This window comes from Lontra canadensis, unplaced genomic scaffold (assembly GCF_010015895.1).
Source record: "Lontra canadensis isolate GAN:19392208 unplaced genomic scaffold, GSC_riverotter_1.0 scaffold1, whole genome shotgun sequence".
Taxonomy (NCBI): Eukaryota; Metazoa; Chordata; class Mammalia; order Carnivora; family Mustelidae; genus Lontra; species Lontra canadensis.
The window spans coordinates 5,714,924-5,721,524 of record NW_022630995.1 but is presented as its reverse complement, the minus strand read 5'-3'; the positions used below and the strand labels follow the sequence as shown (position 1 = coordinate 5,721,524).

Sequence of the window (6,601 nt, the reverse complement as noted above, 5' to 3'; positions counted from 1 at the left end):
TTCCTCACCCCCCAACACATCCTGCGTTGTTCAGGGTCCCCGCAGGATACAATAGCACACTTAAGGGGTATATGAGGAAAATTCAAAAGATTGTTTAGAAATATGTGGTCCGGTTAAGGGAAACTATTAAGAAATGGTGACGCACCCAAGAGGTAGTGGGAAGACTTTACTACCCCAGGCCAGAAGGAGCCCAGGGTGGGGAGGGTTTGCCAACGCCTGCACGAGCTGTAGCCATAGCAGCCCGCTGCCTACTAGGAGCTGTGGCCTTAGGTGGAGAAGGACAGTCACTGCCAAGCTACAGGCGGGCAAGGAAGGAGCCAGGAGAATAAATATCCTGGTCTCATTCTGCTTTTGCCCTCCAGTCTCCAACCGTCTGAACACAAGCAGAGGAGGACAGGAGAGTCCAGGCATGTGGTCTGTGGAGGTCAGGCGCCCAGACTGTGGGAAGGAACGGAGCGTAGATCTGAAGTCTTTGCACTCTTGTCAGTGAACCCATTCACTCTACCTTGAAATACATCCAGAATCTAACTCTCACTCACCATCGCCCTGATTTCCTTCCTAGTCCCAGCACTGTTTCTCATGTTGCTAACTGCGTTAGCCTCCCATCACTATCCCTTTACCCAGCTTTATTTTATTTTTTTAAAAAGATTTTATTTATTTATTTGACAGAGAGAGATAGGCAGAGAGCCAGGCAGAGAGAGAGAGGAGGAAGCAGGCTCTCTGCTGAGTAGAGAGCCCAATGTGGTGCTCGATCCCAGGACCCTGGGATCAGGACTTGAGCCTAAGGCAGAGGCTTTAACCCACTGAGCCACCCAGGCGCCCCTACCCAGCTTTATTTTTTACAGCATTTATGACTCTCTAAAATATTATATAACATTTGATAATTTGCTTATTGTATATCTCTCTCTACTAGAATGTAAATTCCGTGAAATTATAAACTTAATCTGTTTTATAATGCTATTACATTCCTTATACATTATAGGCAGTCAATATCTTTTGAATTAGCTAAGTAATTAATCTTAAATGAATCTGATTTGGTTTCTGTTACTTATAGCCAAGGAAACTTAGGTGATTCAGGTGTGTGTAAGGTAATCTCATTTTGGTTTTTGAAAAGTTTATTTGTGCTCATAGAAGAGAATGTAAGTATATTCAAAATATTAGAAGTGATTACCACTGGAGAGTGGGACTTGAGGTCATTTCCAGTTTCTTCTTCGATTTAATACTTCTGGAATATTCTATAATGAATGTATATGATCCTTGTAATCAGATAAAGAGAAATCCCTTTATTTTAAAGTACAGACTAGGACTAGATCAGTCAGATGCAGAGAAGCTCGGTAATTCTTTTTCATCTCTTGGCTCCCATCCCTTCCTTACCGTGCCGTTGCCAACCCTTTTCTATTCTTCCGAAGCTCTTGTGTTGAATCCATCCCCCACCTTATCTACCCTGCTCTGTGCCTAGGGAGGTGACCATGAGATTGCAACCACCTGGCTTTTGCCCTCTGCCTTCCAGCTGGGTTCAGCTAGGTTTTAGCTGAGATCTAGAGAGTGGGAGGACAATGGGTCAGATTATTTACTCCCCAGCACCCTCGTTACTAGTTCCCTGCAGGTGGGATATATCCCTTTAGGTTAGGGCTAAAGGCCCTAGGTCTGGTCAGATGGTCATCTCCAAACAGCTGTCTCTGGCCTCCCCACCTTCATCTGGCTCCTTCAGGCCTAGGGATGGTTAGAGCCTCCCCTACTGCCAGCCCTGGGGTAATGCACCATCCCCTGTTCTTCTAAGCCCTACTCACAGCTCTATAAACTCCCCTCAGATTACCCAGTTCTGGTGTTCCCTATCTTTTCTTCAAGGTCTGAATGAAGCGTTCAACCTCGTCCTCACTCACTCTTAGCAAATGGCCTTGTTCATTAGTTTTTACTGAGAAGGTTGAGGCCTTCCACCAGCTTTCTTGGCATTTCGCAAATGTCTGCGCCCCATCACTCCAGTAAGAGTGGTCCATGTCATGGCCCACGGCCACCTCTACTCCTCACTTCTGAGAGCACAGAACACATCTGGGAGCAGGGCTCCACCCTGTTTTTTTCTTACTCTGAGAACTTTCCATAGAGAACAAACTGATGGTTACCGGAGGGGGGTTGGGGGGATGGGTGAAATAGAGGAAGGGGACTGAAGAGTATATTTAACAGGGTGAGCACTGGGTGATGTATAGAACTGTTTGGTTGTTTTTAAAGATTTCCTTATTTATTTTAGAGGGAGAGCATGGTGGGAAGGGGCAGAGGGAGAGAGAGTCTCAAGCAGACGCCGTGCTGAGTAGGGAGCCCAACATGGGGCTCGATCTCACCACGGACATCATGACCTGTGCCGAAACCAAGAGTCTTAACCGACTGAGCCACGCAGATGCCCCTGTTGCTGTGTTTTGCATATGGAACGCGTCACAAATTTGCATGTCATCCTTGCACAGGGGCTGTGCCACTCTTCTCTGTATTATTCCAATTTTAGTGTATGTGCTGTAGAAGTGAGCCCTCAAATTGTTTACTCACTGTACTGTACACCTAAACTGATATCACACTGTATGCTCACTGTATTGGAATTAAAACTAAAAAACTAAATAATAAAAAAAGGAACTTTTCTCCTTCATTGGCTCTTCTTCCTTGCATACTTTAACTCCATATGTATCTGATGTCTCAAAACTTGGTTTGATGCTCTGACAACATTTTTTTAAAGAAGAAAGCATATCAATTTGTACTACTTTATCACTTTCGTGCAGATAATTTTTCAAATACATACTTGCTGTCCTATTTATTTAACCTAACTCTAGTCCTTTATCTCTCCAACTGGACTTACACACATTTTACATGGATTTCCAATTATCTCCTCAAATGTATCATTTCATCCTTCCTCTCACCTTCCCCTGCACTGGGTTTTCTCCCATTTTCTGTATTTGTTTCCAATGGCACCTATATTCTTTTGGGCTTAAGAGTGTAAAACAATTGAAATTATTTTTTAATGCCTCTATTTTCTGTGCCCCTCGACTGCAGTTACTTCCTGAATTCTATGGGTTTTTTTTTTTCTTAAACTAATTTCTCAGAGTTTGTTTTTTTCACTCTCACTATTGATTATAATCAATGTCCATATTTTAGGCCAAGATTGTTTCAATAGTCACCTAACTTGTCTTCAAATTCCAGGTTCTCCCACTCCTACACAAGGATTAATATTTCTAGAATATTGCTAATATCATGTGGTGTTATAATGTGACTCCAATGAAAAATTACACCAACAACTAATACTCACTGAGTACTCACTATGTGCTGGTGGCCGCACTAAGTTCCAGCATGGACTGATTGTTTAAATCTTCGGAAGAATCCTACAAATACATAATTGTACCGTTGGAAGATTTATTTATTTATTTATTTATCTCTACAATTCGAACTTACTAGATCTGTCCACAGTCAGCCATGATGATCTTCTTACTAATCTTGCCATTTCTGGACCTAAAGCGTCCAGCTTCTACGATACTCATGCTCTCTTTCACCTTGCCAAAGACCATCCAACCACTCAATCTCAGTACAGATAAAAAGCTGGTTTGTCTTGGTCCACCATTTGCTATGGACAAGATCAAGACCAGTGTGATTCAGGATGAAATTCTATTCATTAAATTTCACCCCGTGGACGGACTTACCTCCAGGGCCATTATGAAACAAAGTCACCACCTGGCACATAAAACCCAGAATAATTCTGTGAAAACAAGATTCTTCCTCCCCAGCGCTCACAACGTGGAAGTTTTCTGCTGTCTTTGGAAATTCATCTGCAAACAGCTGGAAGGAGATACAACCTAAAAGCTAGCCACCGATGCCACATCGCAGAAAGTGGTAGGGTTGACCGTGGCTGGGTGGCACAGGCAGCTCAGGAGAGATGGTTTCTGCAAGGCAGGAAGAATTTTCGAACATTTAGGAAACTTCCGGAATCACCCAACTGCTGGAGCTTCTGGGATGTGAACTCCACATGAAACTAGAAGTCAGCTCTTAATCTCTTTTTTCCTCTGCTGTCCACATCCCTCAACATGATTTCTAAAGCATGCCACAAATTGCTCCCACCTCTCTGAGCTAATGTCAGCTTTTATGTCTCTTTACATTACACTGAGTTCGCTAACACACTTAAGCACGCCATGTTCATTTCAGCTGTTTGCTCTTACGTTTGCACCTGTTGCTTTTCTCTTGCCATCAAATTAAATCTCTGCTTGGGTCAAGGTCTCATGCAAGAGAGCGACGAAACCTTCACAATTGCCATAGTACACCTGGATCTTTTCTTGAGCCTCTAAAACCACTTATGGTCTGCACCATTAACTTTCACACTCAGTTATGGGGCACCGTAAGTTTTTATTTAACTGATATACGTACAGTTGCTATTTATTCATCCCAGAAGAACATACTGAGCCCTTGTTATTTGCCAGGCACTGTGTAAGTGCTGGAATACAATGACGGGTAAGAGTCAGCTCTGAAAGAGTTTAATCCAGGGGGCAATAGAAGTGTGAGCTGAAATATTACACTACATGCTAAGGGGTAATATTGGAGCATTGTGTTGCATAATGCATTAGCATATGAGTTGCAGAATTGTCCAGATCTAGGTACATTTTGCAGCTCTGCTCTTCAATAGCTAAGTGAGACTTACACAGCCTCATTCTGCTTCCTCATTTGCAAAATGGAGATGCTAATAGTAGCTACTTTTTAGCAGAATTTACAGAATTAGAGTTTATCAAATTAAAGGAGTATAAAGTACTTCAGACAGTGCGTCAAAGTCGTATTTACCCCTGTTATTCCCATAACAGGAATTTGCATTTATTCTATACATATTCCTCACTGGGAATAGAGAAGCTGGAATGAATCGCTGAGCTTGGGTGGTCAGGAAAAGTTTAGGAAAGAAGATCGAATTTGAATATGGTCTTGAAGGATGAGAAGGAATTCACCTTATTTTGATTTGGTTAGACTATAAGAAGAATATAGAGAAATATTAGTGGAAGGAGTCTGGAAAGAACATAGGCAAATTGTAAAGGGCACTGTGTATGCAAAGGTATTTGTTTGCTACCTTCTTGTTTACTAATTCCTGAAAGGCTCTGGTGTTGTGCCAGCAGGTTCCAAAGCCAAGGAGCCGCCAAATACCTCTCGAGAAAGCATAGTAAATCAGACACGTGTTATGATTCTTACAGATAGTAATTGTTAAAATATCAATGTATTTTAAGGGACTGCTGAAATAATAGTGACTTTTTGGCACCCTAGCTCTGTTAATTAATGAGTTCTAAAAGAATTAATATATGCCTGGGGCACCTGGGTGGCTCAGTTGTTAAGCGTCTGCCTTTGGCTGAGTTCATGATCCCAGGGTCCTGGGATCGAGCCCCACATCGGGCTTCCAGCTCAGTGGGAAGCCTGCTTCTCCCTCTCCCACTCCCTCTGCTTGTGCTCCCTCTCTCGCTGTATCTCTCTCCATCAAATACATAAATAAAAACTTAAAAAGAGAAATTATTTTATGTCCTATGTCAGTGATCAATTTATTGCCTCTCAGCCCCAAATTCACCCTTCATAGCCTGCTCCACAAGAGTGGATGTAACTCTCTTCAATATTTTCCCTCTGCACCTGGCGCAATGTAGAACTTGGAGAGACATTTCAGGAGAAAGAAGCACAAGTCTCTCTGGCTATTCCATTGAGAATGGATGGGGGAGGAGGGACTGTACTTGCAGAAAGACCAGTTTGTTTGTTCATTCATCCTTTAATTTAACAAAAACTTAGGAGAACCCGCTCAAAGTCAGGCCATGAAGATTGTCAGTTCAAGAAGACACAGTCTCTGCTTCAAGAAGCTCAAAGGGAAAGGGGAGAGGATGGAAACCGAGATGAGGATTGTGCTCTGCACTGATCAGGAGAAGCCGGAGATGCTGTGAGCGCCGGAAGAACAACCAGTCACGGCTGGGGAAGAGAGGACGGTGCTCCAGGGGAAATGGTTTGGATTGAATCTTGAAGGAAAATGAAAATCATTCAGATGCAGCATGGAGTATAGTCGAGCTAAAGTGAACACCTGTGTAAGGGGAGAGACCACTGAAGCAAAAGGTGAGGGTTGGAATGGGCTAGTGCTGGGGGTTGGTGAGAGATGAAGTTAGAGAATTTGGGACCATGTTATGGAAAGCTTTCTGGACTATTTGATATTTAGATTGTTTCTTTGTTTTAAAACTTTTTACTTGGAAACACTCTCAACTTTATAGAAGAGTTGAAAGAACAGAAGGAAGAGCTTTTCTCCCCTGAATCATTTGAGGATAAGTTGCCAAAATGATGTTTAAACATCTCCCCCACTTAAATGCTTTAGTGTGTATTACCGATAAACCAGGACATTTTCCTACGTTACCATAATACAACCACCAAAATTAGAAAAGAAAAGTGGACCTATTACTACCATCTCAGTTTTACACCTTCCTCAATTTTCACTAGTTGTCCCCCAAATATATATTTTTAATACTAAATGGGTTCAGTCCCAGAATAAAGCACTGTGTTTAGCTGCCTGGTGTCTCTAGTCTTATTCAATCCGGACACTTTCTCACCCTTTCTTGACTTTCATTTCCTTGAT

The 6,601-nt window shown here is 42.4% G+C and overlaps 1 non-coding gene across 1 annotated transcript; it reads right to left on the bottom strand.

The window, feature by feature from the left end:
- Positions 1 to 2,411: 2,411 nt before the first annotated feature.
- LOC116871673 lies at positions 2,412 to 2,518 on the bottom strand. Its single transcript, XR_004383477.1, has one exon. It is a non-coding gene; the product is annotated as a U6 spliceosomal RNA (small nuclear RNA).
- Between the last annotated feature and the right edge of the window lie 4,083 nt (positions 2,519 to 6,601).